This window comes from Erpetoichthys calabaricus, chromosome 3, assembly GCF_900747795.2.
Source record: "Erpetoichthys calabaricus chromosome 3, fErpCal1.3, whole genome shotgun sequence".
Classification (NCBI taxonomy): Eukaryota; Metazoa; Chordata; class Cladistia; order Polypteriformes; family Polypteridae; genus Erpetoichthys; species Erpetoichthys calabaricus.
The window spans coordinates 225,984,859-226,007,107 of NC_041396.2; the positions used below are offsets into that span (position 1 = coordinate 225,984,859).

Genomic DNA, 22,249 nt, shown 5'->3' on the forward strand with positions numbered 1-22,249 from the left:
GACATTACTCAAGAATAATAGAAATCCATCTTTTCATTAATTTGCTGATTCTGCTTTATTCTATTCAGGGTTATAAAAAATCAAACCTTCATCAGCAACAAAGCAAGAATGAGCAGTCAGCGTAATACCAAAACATCAGAAGACACTCATACTTACACAAATGAGACCTCTGAATCAATGTAGCATGGTCAGTTTTGGCATTGTGTGATTGAGCTAGAATACCCAAATGAAACCAACGAGCATGGAAGAGAACATGCAAACTCCACACTGGTGATCAAGCTAAGAATTCACTAATTCTGTGAGGCAGCAGCATTGTGCCACTTAAAATGAAGTATTAAATTAAATTAAATTAAACTAAAGTCCAAATTAATTTTATTCCTTTCGTAAACATAATACCACCTACCGTTGTTTGCCTTAACAGAGAGTATTCTGTCATCCATCCATCCATTTTCCAACCCGCTGAATCCGAACACAGGGTCACAGGGGTCTGCTGGAGCCAATCCCAGCCAACACAGGGCACAAGGCAGGAACCAATCCCGGGCAGGGTGCCAACCCACTGCAGGACACACACAAACACACCCACACACTAGGGCCAATTTAGAATCACCAATCCACCTAACCTGCATGTCTTTGGACTGTGGGAGGAAACCGGAGCGCCCGGAGGAAACCCACGCAGACACGGGGAGAACATGCAAACTCCACGCAGGGAGGACCCAGGAAGCGAACCCAGGTCTCCTAACTGCGAGGCAGCAGCGCTACCACTGCGCCACCTTATGTGCCGCCTTATGTGATGTCATCTACTGTTAAATTCTGGTCCGTACTTGTACATTTTTTATTTTTATACTGTATTGAGGATTTGTTCTGTCCTGTGTATTGTATTGCATTGACCCCCTTTCTTTTGACACCCACTGCACGCCCAACCTACCTGGAAAGGGGTCTCTTTTTGAACTGCCTTTCCCATGGTTTCTTCCATTTTTTCCCTACAAGGGTTTTTTTGGGAGTTATTCCTTGTCTTCTTAGAGAGTCAAGGCTGGGGGACTATCAAGAGGCAGGGCCTGTTAAAGCCCATTGCGGCACTTCTTGTGTGATTTTGGGCTATACAAAAATAAATTGTATTGTATTGTATTGTAATGGATGTCTCATGGGTGTAACTCACTAGAGCGCTAGATATGAGCCATAAATCTTATGACTAAATGATCTGTGATCTGAAGTTCCCTGTGCTCACCATCTTAGGCCCCTAAAAATGTCTGGGCTCTGCTTGAAATCCCAATAAGGATCCAAGGTAGCTATTTTTGGATTTCTACTTTCTCCAGCAATGAACACCAGAGCTAGTCAACATTGACTGTTTCATGCTACCCAAGTTCAGGGTGAACTACAAAGTGTCTGATCTGAAATTAATAAAAATTATGTATCTTTAATTATACTGTTAGGAACAATGGTTTCCAGGTCTGACTTATGATATGTTCATTATTTTTGGAAAATAACCAGGCTATTAAAGCCAATAAAAATATAAAGTGCTGTAGTTAGTGGCTTTATAAATAACCAGTACATATGTTGCTGAAGATTTGTGATACTCATTGTACATTAAGTCACCAAATCCCATTTTTTCTCTACAAGAAACACACATAAAATATGTATGTAAACAATCTTGAAGATTGAAATCCTGATTTTCAGCTAGAAAGTCACACAGTATTTTGTGTCTTTATTGTGGGCAAACAGATGCTTTGAAAACCCTTAGTAATGGCATTTTGCCAACTTCACATCTGTCAGAAATTTGAAATGCATACAGCTTTTGTTGTTTTACCTGATGTAAAATAATTTCCTTGTTACTCCACTATAATACAAGCTCGACTCCTTATAAAACAAGTCTGGCAAATCAAGATTCCTAGAGCATGTTGCTATTACTGTTTTTGTTCAACATACCGCGCAGACAACTGTCAGCACAGCTTTTAAGATGACCTACAAATCTTTGGCGGATAATTACAGGTTGGGTATCCTCGCATTTTTTAGAGGCAACATCATGAAAAGGCTCTCAAGGAATACTTGTAAAAGAACAGAAGCAAAGGGAAGAGTGTAAAAAGAGGATTAAAACTCAATATCCTTCATCAGGAATTTGTCAGATGTTCTATATAATTATATAAACTAACAAAGCTGTTGGTAGAGGATGTTTTGAACATAGCATCAGTCTTATGTAACATACATTTGTATTAAGAGTGTGCTTCCGAAGAGTGACTGATTCCTTTCCTCTCTTCCATTACAATTTTCTGCTGTTTTTGTACGAGACTAACATGTGGCAGTGCACAGCTATCAGAGATTATACATTTCAATAGTTGGTGAGAGCAGCTCATCTGAATAAACTACAACTTGTTCCTGAATATACAGAAAAAATGAGGTTCATCCTGCACCAAGGGTTGAGTTTTTAGCAAAGATGTGGAAGATGCTTCACTACAAGATCAGGATCAGGCCACGTTGCAGAGATACAGGACAACTGGCAAAAGAAAAACTGTTAGATATATCAGATAGTATGAAGAATATTACCTTTAGATTTGTGTTTTACTTCTAATAGTAGAGGTTGCAATATGGAACTGCAGGATGAATGAATTAGGACCCTGCCCTCTGTTGGCAAGGGCATATGACACAGGGGCAGCCTTGAATGCTTGTTTCTTTAAGTGGGATCTAGCACCCAGGATACAGCAAGGTGACTTCAAGCTGGCCCAGAAATTAAACCCAAAGTGAAGCCTACATTGTCTGTTCTTTGGCACAGATAAAAAATAAAGATTAGGAAAGATGGGAGAATGGTTATCTGAAAGAATGGAAGAGTGGAAGCAAAAAAGAAGGAGAATTGAAATATGCATAAGAATTAGAACATTAGAACAATAAAGACAAGAACAGGCCATTCAGCCCAACAAAGCTTACCAGTCCTATCCACTTAATTCTTCTAAAAAAACATCAAGTTGAGTTTTGAAAGTTCCTAAAGTCTTACTGTCTACCATACTGCGTGGTAGCTTATTTCAAGTGTCTATGATTCTCTGTGTAAAAAGAACTTCCTAATGTTTGTGCAAAATTTACCCTTAACAAGTTTCCAACTGCATCCCTGTGTTCTTGATGAACTCATTTTAAAATAACAGTCTCGATCAACTGTACTAATTCCCTTCATAACCCTAAACACTTTAATCATGTCTCCTCTTAATCTTCTTTACTTAAACTGAAAAGGTTTAGCTCTTTTAATCTTTCCTTATAATTCATCCCCTGCAGCCATGGAATCAGCCTAGTTGCTCTTCTCTGGACTTTCTCTAATGCGGCACAATGTCCTTTTTGTATCCTGGAGACCAAAACTGCACACAGTACTCCAAATGAGGCCTCACCAGTGTGTTATAAAGCTTGAGCAGGACCTCCTTAGACTTGTACTCCACATATCGTGCTATATAACCTAACATTCTGTTTGCCTTCTTAATGGCTTCTGAACATTGTCTGGAAGTTGATAGTGTGGAGTTCACTATGATTCGTAAGTCCTTCTCGTAAGATTTATTCTCGATTTTCAGACCTCCCATTGTGTATTCAAACCTAACATTTTTACTTCCTATGTGTAATACTTTACATTTACTGACATTAAATTTCATCTGCCACAAATCTGCCCAAGCCTGTATGCTATCCAAGTACTTCTGTAATCATTTAATGGATTCCAGATTATCTGCCAATCCACCAATCTTGGTATCATCTGTAAACCAAAAGAGTTTGTTACTTACATTCCTATCCAAATCATTTATAATTATAATTAAAAAGAGCAGCAGCCATAGCACTGACCCCTGTGAAACACCACTCTTAACATCAGCCAATTCCTCACATCATCACCCTCACCTTCCTGTGTCTGAGCCAATTCTGCACCCATCTACAAACATCACCCTGAACTCCCAATTCTTTTAGTCTGATGTCCAACCTCTCATGTGGCACCTTATGAAATGCTTTCTAAAAGTCAAGATAAATAATATCATGTGCTCCACTTTGATCATTTCTCTTTTTTTGCTTCCTCATAGAATTTCAGAATGTTAGTAAAACATGACCTCTCTCTTCTGAACCCATGCTGACTGTTCAGAAAAACTTTTGTAATTACCATGTTCTGCTCAATGTTATCCTTAATAATTCCTTCCATAAATTTTCTTGTGATGCACACTTAGCTTACTGGCCTACAGTTGCTTCAGAGCTTCTAAGTTCAGGGAACACAAAGGGATCTTCAATTGAAAAGCTCAACTACATCTGAACACACTTGAAGATCTGTCCATGAGAGCATTTTCCAGAAGTGGTTTATTTAAAAAACTTTTAGTCAAAATACTTCAGTTTGGGACATTGACAGCATATGACTGGATACTTGACATAAGAATTATGAGACACAAGAGGTTGAAATGTTTTTCATGGACATTCTGATATTGTTTGCCATTGTTCAGACTGAGTGTGTATTCAAGCCCATTCTAACAATAATTGTGTTATGATCATTCTACCTTAAAATATTACATTAACATTTTACTTGGTCATCACTACAAACAATATTTTTGGGTGGATTATTCCTTTAAACTTAATTGCTGACATTGTAAAGGAGGGATTTATGCTGAAAATAATAGATCGAAAAACCTGCTTACTTTAGATATTTAAACAATGACAGATGTTTTATGTGTAAATGTGAAAGATTTTCCATGTGTTTTTATGAATTGAAAAAGGAGGGTTCTTCTTTAATTCAGGAATTTTGCATTCTTCTCTTTGCACTTACTGGTTTATAATGTCAGATGTGGAGTTTAACACGGATTGGTTGAAGGTCAATAACTGTCCTGCAATAACAACAGTGCTAAACCATAATATGTGCCCCTGCATATATTTCACATACTGGTTTCTATATTATTTGGGAATGATTTTATGTTATTAACTTATCAATAAAAAAAGGATTATCTTTCATATATTTCTCCTTTCAATCACCCTGCCCTAGATGCGTAAGATTTCTGCAGCTACAGGCAGCAGATGTTTTACTTATCAATGCTAAACTGCTGTATTTCAGTAAGATATGTACCAAAAATGCATTAGCATTTGAACAAGGTTTGTCTGTAAATTGCATTATACTTACTTCTGCCACAACTGTTGTTGATAGTGGTTAAAAATGAAGCACTTTTTTGTTTGTTCATTATCAACTTGTTGAGTTAATTGCCACTTTTACAATTTTCCCACAGTGCTTATACATAAGTTTACCTACAGCATTGATTATATTGTGAAAACTCCACATATTACCTTATACACAGCCATTAATTCCTTACTTGCTTGTTTGTAAAATATGTCCAGTCACTGACCACGACAGACTATTGAGGTGAGTCATTAGTGCAAGTTGATGCAACAAATCATGACTCATACAGTAAACTGTTTTTTTTCTATTTGATTTAGAGTGATGGATATTAAAAGCAGTGTCTTCATTATTTTTCATCATATCTTAAGGTCATTTAATATTAGAGCATTGTAAAATTATTACTTAATCTGTTGCCACTGAGGAATTCTCCCAATGATTTTTTGTGGATTTTCTCCACTTTTGCCCCTCATCCCAGATATGTGCAGCTTAAGTTAAATGTTTTCAGATTGGTCTGGTATGAGGGCTCTCAGTGTATGAGTGACCGTGCCCTGCAATGGACTAACATCATATCCATTGTTGTTTTCTGACTTGCATTTGTATTTTGCTGGTTATTATACACATTTGAGAAATGGATACATTCTCATGCATTTAACACAGGCTGTACATTTTTCATGAACAGTTCCAAGGTGGAAGAATGCATCCTAAGGATAGCAGCCTATCAGGAAATGTTGTCATAGGCTGCATAGACCTGCTATCATTGGTGTGTCTTCACAATTATTCCTTTTGGCACATTCAAATTTAGTTGAATTAATCACAAAGAAATACAGCTAAGATTGTATAATGTTCCTGTTGTGATGTTTGGGTTTTTGACATGTCTCAGTTTCATTCATATATTTTGTTTTTTGTATTTAAAATGTTTGTAAAATTTGACTCTTATAGTTTTCATACTGTAGGTTTGCACCACTAATTTATTTATTGTTTTCTAGCATAGACGCCTCCATTTTGAGGTGACAATAGTCATTTTATTGTTGGTTGTGGAAACTGGCCCAGACACAGACAGGCAGACACCGATGGTTCACCAACCAACACACATTTAATCATTATATACAATATTTACAGTGCACACACAAACCCAAAACTCCCCCAAAGTCCACATCTCACAAAGCCTCTCTTTCTCTGGTCCGCCTCCACTCCTCTCCTCCCGAGCTCCGTCTTGCTTCCTCCCGACTCAAGCCATCGAATGGAGGGAGGCGGCCCCTTTTATACACACCCAGATGTGTTCCAGATGCTTCCCGATTAGCCTCCGCCGGCACTCCCCAGTTTGGCGGAAGTACTGGCTGCGCACCCGGAAGCACTCCGGGTGTCCCTGGTTGTCTTCCCCCCAGCACTTCCGGGTGTGGTGGAAGTGCTGAGGACCAGGGCTCTGCAGGCATCGGGGTGCCCCCTCGCGGTGACCACGGGCCCCTATAGGGTTGAGCCTCCAAGCTCAGTTCCCGTGGTCTCCAAAGCCACCAGGGTGGTCGCCCTCTCATGGTCTGGAGGAGGCGTAATCCCTCCTCCAGTCCTTCCGTTTATCTTTATCTGCCTATTAAACTCATCAATTTATTTATTTTTACTAGCTTTAAGTTTTACTCCGTTGGCCATGCTCTCTTTCCCAGGGGTGGGGGTTGATTTGTTTTCAATCCTATTTTTTGCAAAAATTGACTATTTATATGGAATGATGACAATAAAATCAATAAAATTAAAAAAGAATCTACTACAAAGAGTTCATTAATAATTTTTAGAGGTATCATCTAATTGATCACCTTATGATTACATTTGAATTTCTCAGGATATGCTGCAGCACATTTCCATAAAAGCAATTATTTATGTATGTAAATAATGTATAATAATTTATGTAAATATTTTCTTTGTCAGAATAGGTTATTTTTTAATTATGCAATTTTTCTATGCTCAGAAAAAAATTATAATCTGCTGACATTTAATCAAATTGAGAAATATCATACTGTAAAAGCAAAAGAAAAATGGAAAAATAAAAATCAGCATTATGTTTTTGACTGTTTAGTAAAATTAATGCTTTTAACAATAAAATATGTAGAGTTTAACCCTGGAGAACTGTATGATGTCATGACTGCTCTTTGAAGGCTTCATCCCACTCCCACATACTCCCACAAAAATAACCTCAGTAACTGTCCATTCCCACTGAAATGGTACATTTTTTGTCCAGCTTCATCCTATATCCTAAAAGTATTATCCTAGCCCTGAACCAAAGGTGCCTGACTTCCTGCTACTTGCATGCTTGAACATTCAAACATCCTCCACAGCGACCCATTGCTTCACTGGGGTCTCCATCCCTCAAACCCTTCGAATATTGTCATTTCCTTACAACCCCTGATGCTTCATGGGATACCTTAATTGTCAAGCTTCATAAAGGACACATTTACAAGATTGTTAAGATTTAGATTTAGTAAATTGCTCTATTTATATTTATATTTTACGCACTAAGTTAAAAGCTTATTTTTTTGAGTTCAAATTGTTCACCCGCAGTACTGTATGCGGTTCAAAAATTAGAAATTTGACTCTTTCATCTTGTGATGGACGGCTGGGGATCCTGCCCAGCTGGGACGCCTGGCAGGACCGGGAGAGGGACAATACCTCCCCTGGACCATGAGAGGGTAGCTGCCCTGGTCTACATGGGGGCCACAGGATCAGAGCTTGGAAGCTCATCCCTATTGGTGCCCATGGCCACCACTAGTGGGCACCCGGACGATTATAGAGCCCTGGACGGCAGCACTTCCGCTACACCAGGAAGATCATCAGGAAGCACCTGGAGCACATCCAGGTAAAGTATAAAAGAGACCGCCTCACTCCATTTGGAGAGCCTGAGTCGTGAGGCAGAGGATGGAGCTTGTGACAGGAGGAGTGGAGGCAGCAGAAGAGAAAGAGAAAGAAAATAGTGGAAAAGGACTGAATTGACGGTGATTTGAGCACTGTATTGTCTATGCATTGTGTACTAAATAAGTAAAGCATGTGTGTTTGGGACATTTGGCATCCATATCTGTTTGTGTCCGGGTCTGAGCACAATCTTTAAATGTGATATTACTTTTGTAGCAGGGGCAAGAATAAATCAAACATTTTCTAGGGGTGTAGGGCATAGAAAAGACTGGGAATCACTGTTCTAGAGGTGGAAAAAACACATTTATTTAATTAAGCCAATGTGATTAAGCCTGGCATAGCGCACTTTAAATCTGTTACCAACAGCCCCATGGAGACAGGGAGAGTCCCAGAAATCCTGATTTCCACAAGACACATTCTTCATTTCTTGCTCAGTGTCGTAAAATTGCAGCTAGGATGAAACAGCCAATTCTGTGGTGTGAAGTCAAATGCCTTAACCACAGTCACACGTGTATGGTAACCACAATTTCACCTGAATTCACACAAACAGTTCATCTGGCAGTGGTACAGAAAATAAAACAGTGATATGTGACATCACAACCATGGTTTTAAATTCAGTTCCTTAACTGCTATAAAAGTTTATAAAACTCCACATCCAATGCAGTCCTTTACGGTATGTCAAGTTAACATTATGAGATAATCTCAAAACATATTTTAGATATCTTAAAAGTTCGGTTTACCTTTATAGACACCCAAAAAATTCACTGATGTTGGGAATTGTCAGTGGGACCAGGAGAAGAGAACATCAGAGAACACAAAGGCTTGACATTGTCCAGCATGACACTGATATGTTCATGAAACAACTGAAGGAAGCTCTCAGGGAACAGAATGCATGGAGACAACTTGCCCATAAAGTCTCTCAGAGTTGGCCCCAACTAAACATACATATAATAATAGTAAAAAATAGACATGTTTTCAGATATAGTAAAATGCATTTTAAATGTTAATATGGCTTGCCATTGTCCTCTTTTTACTGCAGTAAATCGGAACTCGGCTTGTGTTTAGTTTTAAGTTCAAGTTTACTGTCACATATACATAGAACAACAGAATTGTTACTTGTGTGACTTTTACAGACAATTGACAGTAGAATAATACTTACAACAGACAAGAAATAGAGAATGAATGCAATATATACACAGCCATATATATAAAATGCTAAGGGTTGTCCAACTGTAACACAATAACTTGCGAACCACTGAGCCTTGATCCTTGATGTTGATCTTAATTGAGTGTTTATGACATGATATGCACTTCATGATAGAGATGCGGGGTACCACAGCCATAAAATAGGGCCTCGCGTCCTTCTCGTGGCAAGCAGCAGCCATGGCTGATGCGAAAAGAAATAGTGGCAACATCTACTGAGAGTGAAGCTCATTGCACAGGCCAATCAGACGCATGTCAACTGCAGGATACAAAACGTAGGCATGACAAACATTGGCAGCTGCTTGTGCAGAATGACATCTGGGAATTTCATGATTGTAAGAAAGAACAAAAGCGCGTGAACTACCTTTCTTTGAGGACCAGAGGTACACAGGTTTTCTAGTACAATGTAGATTGTATTGAAAGATAATAAAGTAGATGAAACCAGCAGTGACAAAATGACGTAGTTTCCATGGGCAACCAGGGCCTCACACTGTTTTATAGCTTTTGCAGCCATTGTGTTTGGATGCCTAATTACATAATGGGTGAAGTTAAAGGAGTAAAGGGGTGTGTGGGGGAAACATGCTAGTGTAGCAAGTAAAATGTCTTGTTGTTTAAACACAATATGCGGTATGCTGTAGGAGCACTCCCATTGTTTAAATGATACAGCCTTGCCACTGTGTTAAGGTCAAATTGTAAAATGTATTCAAAACTCTCAATGTTATAATTTAATGTGGCTGTACCATGGCATCAGTACTAGATAGATAGATAGATAGATAGATAGATAGATAGATAGATAGATAGATAGATAGATAGATAGATAGATAGATAGATAGATAGATAGATAGATAGATAGATAGATAGATAGATAGATAGATAGATAGATAGATAGATAGATAGATAGATAGATAGATAGATAGATAGATAGATAGATAGATACTTTATTAATCCCAATGGGAAATTCACAACAATGACATGTCCAAACTCTCTGGGCAAATAGTAGGGACGTAAACTTACGGCCAACAGTTCGATATCCCTGCAGCAAGTGGAGATTTTGACGTTAACATGTCCAGAGTGACACCACCGTGTATTAACATAGAGAGCGAGTCCTCCTCCTTTGTGCTTACCACAGGTACTTGCATCTCTGTCCGCTCTAACTGTGCTAAACCCGGGTAGCTCCACGTTGGCATCTGGGATGGTGTTATTTAGCCACGTTTCGCAGAAACACAACAAACTGCATTCTCTGTAGGTCCTTACATTTTTCACCAGCGCAGCCAGTTCGTCGATCTTATTTGAGATTGAGTTTACATTCCCCAGAATCACAGAAGGCACCGAAGGCTTGAAACGCCACTTTCTCGCAAGCCGCTTCTTTTTTAGCTTAGTGCCGGCTCTGCTGCCACGATATCGCCTTCTTACCTCGTCGGGTAAATATGGAACCACACCGGCACTGGCATTTGTTCTCAGCGCCCGAAGTTGAGTACTTGAATAGGCGAGTCTCGGCGTGTTAAAATCCATGCCCACGTTGTAAAAGTAAGTGTGTCCAGGGAAGGAATCCACATAAAATAAAGTGGTAGGAGTGATCAATAAATAAAAATAGAAAAATAAAAGTAGAAAAGTACACATACATATACAGTCATACACGGAGCTGCTGAAAAGGCTGCCACTCACGGCGGCGCCGGATGCAATGAGTGCAATGAGTACTACACCAAGACATCACTCTCCATGGTAAAAGAATGATCTTATAGATCAGACTGATCCCTCTTGTGCACTTCAGACAAACAGCCAAATAACTGATATAGATGAGGGCAACCAAAATTATGTCTTACAAAAGCCAGGTAAAAAATTCAACTTAATAAAATGATAAGTGTCTGTCTGTCTGTGTATCTGTGTGCCCGTCTGGTTTGTATGTCTTTATCATTCCAGTAGATGGTGAATCATAAAATTTGTAGTAATAGAACACATTGCATTTGTCATTCCAACAGTTGGCACAACACAAACATTAACACTACTTTTGTGAATGACATACCAAATGCCATAGAGTAGAAACATTATGATTGCAACAGATGCACATCACAAACTTGCATTAATGCATTTTATTACTACAAATGTTTGTGATACAGTACACCATTTGTTGGAATGACAAATGCAATGCATTTTATTACTACATGCATTACAAAACACATTGCAAAAAATTGTGCTCTGCAATGTTAACACTAAGGTCTATGTTGATTACTTAGATTTCAACTCAGCTTGTATATTAATAATTTGGTTAATGTCCACAATCCAAAAGACTATATCAAAAACAAGCGGGGGATTAAAACATGACAAGGCTAAGAAATCACTGTCAGATATACAGTAAATGAAAACAGTACTAAAAGATGTCATAGGTCACACAATGCACTAGATTCAAAATTTCAAATTACCAAACTCAACGAAAGCCTGCCACAAATGGTAATGTTGAATGATGCTGCAGAATTACTTGAGCTGAATTTTTACCTTCTCTGCTTTTCCATCATGTGACTGTTTCATGTCAAGTGCTGTCTGGCATCACAGCAAGGGTCTACAGACAAGGACAAACACCATGAGAAAGTAGGGGTCATGAGCTGAGCCTAGGTCTCTGCTCGACACGTGGAAACAAACAGGAATGTTTCACATAATACAGCTCTGCAACCTTAACATACATCTGAACAATGCTGATCAGACCAGGATGTGGGAATGCTTATTTGTAGTACAAGTGTGTAAATCTGCATTCTTTAACAAGAATTTGTTAATCAGGAATTGCACAAAGAATCCAACCATAATTCAATACTAGGTATTTAAAAATGCAGCTGTATTTTTTTTTCAACTATTGCAATATCTGACAATCCTTCTATTTATTTCCCAAACCTGCTTATTCAAGTACAATGTGATGAGACTTAGAGCTGATCTGGTAGGTTTAGGTGCAAGAAAGGATGCAGCAATGGTCAGGGTGCCATTCCAATGAAGTGCTCACTTACTCAAGCAGGTGAAGTACTCAAACAGCTGACAGTTAACCTAACATGCATGTCTTTCCAATGTGGCTGGCAACTCCAGAGAAACCTCAGGCTGACAAACATAGAATACGCAAACTGTGCATAGGCAGTGATCAGTGTAGGACTAAACCCGGGATTCTAGAGCTGTGAGGTACCCAGGAAAACCACTCTGTCACACTGCTGCCTTATTGCTGACCACCTTTTTCAAGATGTACCGTGTTACCCCCAATGTTCACTTGGATTTCCTCCAAGTTCTCCAGTTTCCTCCTACATTCCGAAGACATGCGTGTTAGGTGATTTGGCTATGTTAAATTGGCCCTAGTGCGTGCTTGTGTGTAAATGTGTTTACCCTGCGATAGACTGGTGCCATGACCAGAGGTTGTTCCTGCTTTTAGCCCATTGCTTGCTTGCTGCCTTGTGACCCTGTTCAGGATTAGAGGATTTGAAGATGGATGGATTATGGTAGTACATCACCATCACGATACTCATGCCATGATAAAAATGCTTACCCTAAAGTACACATATTTTTAACATACTTTTTAAAAAGCTAAAATGTAGTGGTCCGTCTTTTATTCAACCAGCTACGACGGGCTCATGTCACTCCTCTCTTCAGGTCACTATAGCAGCAGCTCTGACATAAGTTTAAATCCTTGATGCTTGTCTACAGAGTAGCCAGTGTGTCAGCATCTTTGTATATGGGGACCCTAGTGAGGTGCAATGCTCCTTCTCACCCACTCAGGACAGCCAATGAACAGCGTCTGGCAGAGCCACCTCTGCATGGTATGAAATATTAGTCCAGACTCTTTTCATATAAAGCTCCTAGTTGGTGGAACAAGTTGGACATCTCCATCTGAACTGTCAACTACCTTTATTTGTATAAGAAGTGATTGAAAACCCTGCTATTCTATGAATATCTGTCAGATTGTTAATGAACGTTTTTTTCTCTGTGGACATCTGCCATATTGGTAAATTGATCATTTTTTGCTATGCTAGCTTTACAGCTCTTCACTTGTGGTGATCTACTTTTGTAGCATGTGTTGACTTCTTTTGTAAGTTGCTTTGGATAAATGCATCTGCTAATCAAACAAACGTAAATGTAAATTTAAAACCAAACATTATTTTTGGCCTTCTTTGGCCAAGGCATTATGCCCTGCAGTTATGAACAGAGGACCTACATAGATTAACTTATACCAAGTTGCATATAAATTCAGCTTCCCTGCTGACATACCAGGTTCTTCTTAAACATGCCTTTCAAAATCAAAAGACAAGTTCATAAATCACAGTTCATTTTCAAATACAATTTTCTATATCACTGAATACATTCAGAAATAAGTCACACAATGTGACATGCCATAACCAAACATCCATGCAAATTATCACCACACATTCTATCAAACACCTTTACATTTCTACATCTTTTGCTCATATTTCAGAAATTGTCAAACTTAATTGAATCATAAGAAATAAACTGAATTTAGAAGAACCCATTTTTGTTCAAGATCCATGATGCTTGCTTACTTCAAAAAAATATGGCTTATTATTGCTGTTATAAATTTGGTTGACACATTTTCCCAAACTGGCTTACAAGATCAGGATACATTCCAGTTACGTATATGTATATTTCTAATTGGAGACAGTATAAGGGATTTTCTCAGGGTTATATAGTAAGTGAGAAACAATGTGTTATATCTATGGACAATAATATTGTACCAATAAAAAGGAAGAAGACGGAGACAGGTTCAAGGTAATAAACTTTAACAGGTCCCTTTTTTAGATTACACGTTGCACAGTCTTATATTTTATGTCACTTCCTTTAAGCTCCCCAATACCCATAATTCCTTATCACTATGGAATCTCCAAAGGTCCAGACTACAATATACTACATATTCCTTCCCGCTTAAAATTGTAAACTCGACTAACATATAACAAACAACATCTGCTATTAAGAACAGGAAAATAAACATGAAACAGAACACATACTGTTATCAATGCAATTACATTCCAACAAAGGAAAGAGGATAAATGACCTCAACATCCTGCTAACATAAGGTATTATTTTGTGCCTTTATCTCCATATACATATAGTTAGTTTTCATAAGTTAAGACGGTCAGGAGGCTTCCTGCTTCTGAGAGGGTTACGTCGTACAGCTGAGGTATGTTCATCCCCTAAGGCAACCTCAGGTAACCTTGGCACGACAGCATCGGCAGGAATTGAAACAGGAGAATCAGGTGGTATTCCTGGCTGGCTTTGGATCAACTCACTAAAACTAGGTTCCTCAGACGTTTCTGTGCTACCGGCTTCTTCAACAGGTATAGAGGGTAACAGCTGTTCAACAGACACAGCATTCACTTTGGTCCAATCCAACTGTATTTTTTCTAGCCACGATCTGCCCATCAGAGCTGGATAATCACCTTTTACAATATATACAGGCAATTTGGTTCTTTGCCCATTTAGTTCAACCTGAACCTTTGTTTTACCCAACATAGGCACACTCTCCCCAGTGTATGTCTTTATTATGATCCTAGGCTGTTTCAGTGGAAGGTGATTTAATTTTTTCTTAAACAGTTTCTCTGATATTAGGGAGACTGCTGCTCCAGTATCCACCTCCATCTTCACAGGGTGCCCTTCCAGCATGGCAGTAATAGTATATGCTGCTGAGCCTCTTTTTTTATTCAGTGTTTTAATTAGTAGCTCAGCCTCAGAATCAGTCTCACTGTCAGTTTTATTTTCTTTCTGTACCACGTGCAAATTTTTCTTTTTATAAGACCAAGATGCCTTTTTATCTTTCCCTGTTTCCCCCTTGTCTGTGCCTTCCTTTCTCTTTGCTCTACATGCACGCTCCACGTGCCCTTTTTTTTTTTACAGCTACGGCATATGAGTTCTTTTGCCCAGCAATTCGCTGGATGGTGATCCATCTTTCCACATCTGTAACACTGTTTGGTGCCCCCTGTTTGTTTGTTTGAGTCTGCTTGCACTCTGTGTACTCTAGCAGCTGCCCCTAACTGCTGTGCTTCTTTAGCAGCCAGCTCCATAGACACGGCTATCTCAATCGCTTTCTGCAATGTGAGGTTGGCCTCAGTGAGTAACCGCTTCTGAAGGCCCTCACTTCTCAATCCGCACACTAGCCTGTCCCTTAAGGCGTCATCCAAATTAGCACCAAATTCACAATAGTCTGTAAGTTTCTTGAGTACCGCTACATATTGAGCAACAGACTCGCCTTCTTCCTGGTTCCGTTTGTGAAATCTAAATCTTTCAGCTATTAATAACGGCTTAGGCGAAAAATGTGAGTCCAGAATCTTTGCAATATCATCAAATGACTTGTCACCGGGTTTTCCTGGCCGTACCAAACTTTTCAGTAGACTAAATGTCTTTGCCCCGATAACGCTTTCACAAAAAACTCAAATCGCTCTGTATAATCGCCCCATTGCTCAACTGAATCATCGAATGGCCCGAAATGTCCCGTTATCATTGCCATTTTATCCCTTGTGCTTATCTTCAGTGAATGACTAAGAAACGTTACCACAGAAATAGAAAAAAAAAAACTTGCAGCTTTTCTCTTTCCTCTCCAGCGGAAAAAAAAACTTACTTTACACGTTGCGTAGCCATAGCGGTGCACTTTTAAATCCGTCGCATCCTCGTCGCCAGTGTTATATCTATGGACAATAATATTGTACCAATAAAAAGGAAGAAGACGGAGACAGGTTCAAGGTAATAAACTTTAACAGGTCCCTTTTTTAGATTACACGTTGCACAGTCTTATATTTTATGTCACTTCCTTTAAGCTCCCCAATACCCATAATTCCTTATCACTATGGAATCTCCAAAGGTCCAGACTACAATATACTACACAATGATTTAGCAGAAAATCTGGTGGTTTAAAGCCCAAGGCCTACTTATTATGTCAGTGTTCAGCCTGCTTAAATATGAAAACGATTCACACATATGACACACATGATTTTCGAATTTCAGAGTCTTGGCAAACTTGAGTTTGTTACTGCAAAATTAGGCTAGAGGCATCAAGTAACTGTGGATGCAAATACTGTGGATAAGACTATAACAAATTAAGTTGAACTTTACATCAAGCGGTGCCTAATATCTTTTCTTTATAGCTAAGTGAGGACTTTGCTATGAATTTTCCCCCATTTAGGCTTCATTCCTGCCTTATCTTAGCTGCTGCCAAGATTGGCTCTGTCCAGTCTCACATTATAATGAGATAACAGAGGGATGGGTTTGTAAAGTCAATTTTGAATGACTCGATATAATAACACATTAGCTTAGCAAGTGAGCTGTCCACTTGGTGAAAACTATGTGTTCTCAAGACCACCAACCAGAAAATCATGTCATAGCTTTGCTGAGCTTTTCATTTTTCGGAATATGCAGAGTATTACAAATGTTTGGAAACAATATGTAGAAAAAATACAACTGTATCTTAAAAGGAGTTTTTTCCTTCATTTTTCAAGACAATATTTTTTTTTTTTAATTTCATGATAGTACATTTAAGCAGAAAACGGGCTCTGAGGAAATTCCAGTATTTATGTTGGATGTATATCTGAAGGCAGAGTCTACTCACTTTGTCTCTGCATATCAGAATCCTAATAAATTCCGACAGGCTTACAATTAGCAGACAGGAGAAAAGAACCAAGTAACTCCAACTCGCAGTCATCACTTTACACAGTCCAAATGGCTTCAGAAAGCTCCAATGTGTGAAAAAGGTTTTGGCCACATTATATTCCAATGCAAAGTGATAAGAAAGCTTTAAAATTGCTTAAACAAGCAAAGCCCAGCCTATCATTAAACTTACTTTAGTCACTGAAAAGTTATACAGTGCAGGCCTGCAGCCCACCCAAGCGCATGCAAACATGCTGTTGAATGACAACACAAAGCACACACAAATACAAGATTGAACACATGCCTTTTCCATTACACAGTTTTACTTAAACTGATGCTGCTTTGCTTGCTTGATGTGGCTAAATAAGATGCGTAATTAACTGTTCATGGGAAAGACAGCAATGCTACCCATTAAGAATTAATCCCACATCTGTCTGATTTCAGATAAGAACACAGACCAAATCCAAAAAAATCCTGTTCTAAATATAAATATTTAGTGCTGAAAACACATTTCATTTATACTGTCTGCCTACGGCAGAGAAAACAGAGGTCAGCTTGCGCCCATATGGATTTGAGCAAAACCTGGTGTCACACATGCTTGGATTGCATAGTTCCCACAATATAGAAGGTAAAAAGGAAAATTAACAGAATTTTTATCAATCAAACACAAGTCACAAAATGAGCAAACAGCAATAAATCTCAAAATCCTGCAAACTGTCTGACGATTTCTTCCCAAATATAAACAGCTACATTTTATGTACTGGGCAAGGTTCTCAGGAAAACCAGTTGTGATACTGTCCTCTTTACTTTCTCACAACTTACACACACTGCTTTTCAACATTTTGCACTTGTTTCAGTGCCTGCTCAGTCTGGACGCATTGATAGTCTCAAATATGGACTGTGGAACCATGAGAGCCACACTGGCTCATAGCCCATCTGGGGCAATGTTTGCCCTATTGTGTTATACAATGGTATACTTTACATAATCCACAAAGCAGAACTGGTATGAACTGGCCAAGCATGCAATTAAGAATTTTATTATACTCTGCATACAGTATGTGACAATAAATCTGAACTGAATTAATCACTCAAAAATGTTTCACAAACCAAAACTTTAGATTTTGAAAGTGCCAATAACGTTAGCCAGTTCAAAATACCAATCAGTACTTAATGCTAAGCACTTTCTGCTGTGTGAACTGTACACTCATGACAAAAAGAGTATTAAGAAAACAAAAAATTAAGATTGATTATGCAATAGAGCTAAGTCAAGAGGCAACTAAATGAAGCAACACAAACCAATTACCTATGCTGAGATACCTTTCTTGAGAACATAATAGCAAGAAAGAGTATAACTGAGGATGAAGCATTTGAACAACTAAAAAGTAATTAGTAACTTGCACTTGACCTTGTTGGTAGACATAAAATACTCAAGTCCATAATGTGATGAAGCCATTATGCTTTTTTAGGCTTTGCTGCTGATACAGATTTGTGATTTGTATCAATTTTAAATCAATTTTACATTATTTTAATTCATCTTTACATCATTACCAAATTCTTGGCACTGTAAGTGGGGGATTCTACAGCAATCTTGGGTGTATCAGAACTCATACCCATCTACCAGAGCAGGCGCTTTCTGCAAGTCCATAGTCTCAAATCTCAGTGCTTTATTTGCTCTTTAGATTTTTCTAGGGATTGATTGATTTGATCTGACTTTCTACTTAGTGTCCAGTATTTTTTACTTAACGTTTATTAGTACAGACAATATCCACTTTTAATTCACTTTATAAATTACAGGGTTGCATAAACTAGGAACCAAACCTGGGGCCTAATGTATAAACGGTGTGTATGCACAAAAATGTTGCATATGCCCATTTCCACTTTCACATCACGATGTATAAAAACTAAACTTGGCATAAAGCCACGCACATTTTCACTCCAGGTCAAACCATAGCGTATGCAAGTTTTCGGCTCGGTTTTGCAGACTGGCGCCACCCAGCGTCAAAGCAGTGCTACTGTTTCTGTGTGGTTTCCCTTTATTTATTTGATTCACATCCCTGACGCGGCTTTATCAAATACACTGAAATTAACCGCATATCGCTTTTTAGTTTAAGGCATGTGATTGTAATCAACCTATATCAATATAATGATGCCTTTTTTCTTTTCTCTGTACCCTAATAAGCTTCCATATGACATTCAGATGGTGGGCTACAACTCGCCTTTTCATGGCGACATTGATATCTGGCCACTTCTTTATTATTTTGGGCACCGTGCGGCTTTCTGTCTTGAACTTTCGATCAGCTTCCTTTTGTTGGCTATACAACTGCTTAAACCAACAATTATAATATTTATAATTGATATTTATATTGATTTGCACATTCAAAGGGCGCAATTCTGGTAGGAGTCTGGGAGGGGTGGCGGAAATGTGCAAGAGCGTTATTTTTCACATTGACCAGGATTTATGTATTGAAACAACATGGAAGTTGACTCATGCACGGTTTTGTGCATCTGAATTTTTTTGCTCATACACACATTTCAACTTTTGTCCATTTGCCATGTTTTAGTGTAAATTCTAAGCACTGCATTATGCATGATGCCCCTGGAGAGGACGTAATTCAGCCATATGGTACATTTATGCACACTACTACATTTAATCACACTGGCCCAATCTAGAGTCATCAATGAACCTCAACCACATTGGGTTTGTATATCTGAATCACAACGGTTCATTTCATATTTGTCAAATCGAAAATTTTAGATTGTCACCGATAACCATGTATCACCATCAGCAACTACAACATGCCTCAGAATTTTATTTTGGAGCCAATTTTGTTTTCATTGCACAGTATGTGTTGCCACTCGGTCATCTCATTCTCCGAGATAATATATACAGTATTTCCATTCTCATTCTGATGATACCCAGTATATCTTTCTGTCAAATCTAATGATTTCAGTAGACTTTCTGTATTGCATAACTATATTGCTGACATAAAGAAATTGATGTCTTATCATTTCTTACAGCTAAATGCTGATAAAACATAGATTTTTGACTGTATTTGGCCTCCAATTTTAAGAGATTTTAAAGCATTTCAGAGATGTTAAACCATTTAGAGACCCAAAGATCATCAGATAAGGCTTCATTGACTGTTCCCAGATCTGGGTTTTTGATGTTAAGGCCCCTAGAATTGGGCACTAGCCTTCTTTAAGCCAAAAAGGGATACTGCACACAAAAATTATAATAATAATAATAATAATGCATTTTATTTATAGGGCACTTTACATTAGCAGTAAATGTCAAAGTGTAACATGAAAAGTTTAAACAAAGGTAAAGCAAGATAAAAACAGAGATAAAACAACAATAATTATAGCATTCTTGTTAATAAGCTTTCCTAAATAGAAAAGTCTTTAACTGTTTTTTAAAACAGCCCACAGTCTGCTTTGTTCTTAGGCTCTCTGGTAGGGCATTCCAGAGCTGTGAAGCAGCGGTGGCAAAGGCTCGGTCACCCATTGTATGAAGTTTGGTCGCGGGGGTGGGGGGGTGGGGTGTTGAAGGCAGTAGGTATTTGCAAAATGGAGGTTTCTTGCATTGGATTGTAGTATAAGGAGTTCCTTAAGATATTGTGGAGCATTTCCACGGATACACTGGTGAGTAAACAAACAGAGCTTGTATTCGATACGGAGATGGATAGGGAGCCAATGAAGTGACCGAAGGATTGGTGAAATGTGTTCATATTTCTGCACCCTCATCAGGGTCCTTGCAGCCCTATTTTGAATTTGTTGTAGCTTTTGAAGGCTCTTGTTGGGTATCCCGATGAGGAGTGCATTACAATAATCCAGTCTGGATGAGACAAAGGCATGAACCAGCATTTCAGCATCACAGAGGGAGAGGTAGGGACGGAGTTTGGCTGTGTTTCGGAGATGAAGGAATGCAATTTTACAAAGGTGATGGACATGTGTATCAAATGACAGATGGGAGTCTAACTTGACACCCAGATTTGTAACAGAAGGGGAGAGGGTAATGGTACAGTCAGAAAAGGAAATACAATTTACAAAGGAACGAAGTTAATGGGGGGTCTCAATCAAAAGAGCTTCAGTTTTGGTACTATTCGGCTTGAGGAAATTCTTGGACATCCAGGCCTCAATCTCATCCAAGCAAGAGGAAAGAGCTGATGGAGGTGTAAGAGAAGTCGAATCCAGTCTCACATAGAGCTGCATATCATCGGCATAGCAATGGAATGAAACTCCATGCTTGCAGAAGATGTGACCCAAGGGTAAAATATAGATATTAAAGAGGGTCGGCCCAAGGACTGGTCCTTGTGGGACCCCACAGGTGACAGTGTGGGTATGAGATTTAGCGTCCCCCAGGGCCACATTCTTAGCCCTATCTGTAAGTTAGGACTCAAACAACTCCAAAGCAATGCCAAAAAGTCCAACTGTATAGTGAAGATGATGAAGGAGAATATTATGATCTACCGTATCAAATGCAGCTGTGAGGTCCAGGAGGATAAGGAGTGATGGAGAGCCCTGGTCAGCAGCCATCAGGAGGTCATTGGTGACTCTGACCAGGGCTGTCTCTGTACTGTGAGAAGTTCAGAAACCAGATTGAAATTTTCAATCTCTAGGAAATTATAATTATTTTTAAATTATATTTTTTTATATGTTACTTACCCCCATATAGTTTAAAGTGATGGCCATGAAAAATGTTTAATCTCATGTTACCATGCACAACATAGATAAAAAGGTTACTGATATAACAAGGGTCTATGGTGTCCAATGCTGCACAACAACAATAAACATTATCAAAAAGTCCATGCAAAAACCTTAATTACAATTTACTTAACACATGTTTTTACCATAAATATTGTTAAATAAACTATGTGTGGAATAAGCTCTTCAGAACAAAATTGGAGCACGCTCAGATGGGCATGAGCATTTACACTAAAGACCTGCCTACCCACCACATTCATTCCTTTAGCTAAAAGATTAATACTGCAGTTTAGGAATGAAATTAAACATTAAACACAGAGCAAGAAACTAACCCTGAAAGTAAGCTGTGTGCATATTGATAATATAAAATACTGAAAAAACAAGTCCATTAGCCAATGAAAGTAAGGTCATGGAAGTGAGCTTTTCCAAAAATGACAAGCAAACCTTTTTCCAGTTTCTAACTGCTTGCCACCCTTACATCTGGGTGGTAAGGAAGGAAAAAACCAGTCAAGCTGTTTTCCTTTGCAATTCTAAAATATTGATATGGATCTTGTGCAAAGCTCTACACCCTCTCCTCTCTGGGTCAATTTATTTACAAGAATATTGCACGTCTAAATACTTGCAGCATATGGAAGAAATTATTAGTGTCAATAAAGACTGCTAAATAATTGTTTTATAGGTTACCCTGCCTTAAGATGATTCAACATATGCTGGATTTGGTTTAAG

General features: G+C 38.6%; 1 protein-coding gene across 2 annotated transcripts in view; it reads right to left on the reverse strand.

Moving 5' to 3' along the window:
* me1 (malic enzyme 1, NADP(+)-dependent, cytosolic) overlaps positions 1 to 22,249 on the reverse strand; it is a 658,106-nt gene that overhangs the window by 568,601 nt on the left and 67,256 nt on the right. The window contains exon 1 of one of the 2 annotated variants that reach the window (XM_028797857.2): positions 15,798 to 15,933. The exons of the other annotated variant lie outside the window; for it this stretch is intronic. The gene's annotated coding sequence lies outside the window, so the exon portion shown is untranslated. Of the gene's footprint in view, positions 1 to 15,797; positions 15,934 to 22,249 lie in introns of those variants that run through there. 2 annotated transcript variants of the gene reach the window in all.